Source organism: Volvox carteri (assembly GCF_000143455.1).
Source record: "Volvox carteri f. nagariensis unplaced genomic scaffold VOLCAscaffold_256, whole genome shotgun sequence".
NCBI classification, from domain to species: Eukaryota; Viridiplantae; Chlorophyta; class Chlorophyceae; order Chlamydomonadales; family Volvocaceae; genus Volvox; species Volvox carteri.
Window position 1 is genome coordinate 1 of NW_003307792.1, and position 913 is coordinate 913.

Below are 913 nucleotides of genomic sequence, written 5' to 3' on the forward strand. Positions count from 1 at the left end.
GCGAAGTGTAAGATAAGAACCAAACACCTTACGCGATAATACACGAAATTCGCGTACTCACACCGATTATAACCTAAGACGATTATAAAAGACGGTAAAATGAACGTGACGCTAAAATGTCGTGACAGCTGTCGCGTCACACGACTGTAGCACCGAACAAAACACGTGCGTACGGCAGACTCCCCCCCCCAGCGGGCGAAGCCGAGATGGTGAATGCCCGTGGAAAGATCCATGTACGCACCTTCAAATCAAGTGCTCAGCTAAGCTGCTATCCTTCAAAATCACACGCTTGATAGCCGGATTTGTGAACACAATCAGCCAGATAAAAGACTGATACTCAGACTCAACAGAAGGACAACTCAACATCAACAAACAATCCTTACCCTGCAGACTGCGCAACCACTTCATGCGCGCTTCATCAGCACCCGATATGTGATCAACCGGAACTCTAGCGACCACAAAGCCCTTAACAGACTTAATCGCTGCTGGAATTGCCAAATCTAACAACGCGCCAGTGATTGATAACACTGCTGCATCTACGGATGTAAACTGCTTATCTACGCCATCGTAAAACTGAGGCGACAAGGGATCACTAAATTTTACCGGCTTCCCTTTTAACACGCGCGCGCCAGAAGACAACAAAGCGACACGCAAAGGATTTGAAACCTCGTAAGGCAGAATTACGTTATTAACCAAGCTCCAACGCAACGCTCCTCGCAACACGTCGACATGCGGCTGCGGTACGGACGGAAGTTGAAGACGTTGCTCGAATAATTGATTGGTGACCAAAGCTATCTTGAATACTGAGTGGTCTCCCGCCATAGCCAGATCCAGAGCCATCGGAACATCCGCGGCTGAATCCAAACTCCAGTGCTCCAGTTTCGATGCGGCTGCTGCAACCGCCGCTGCTCCC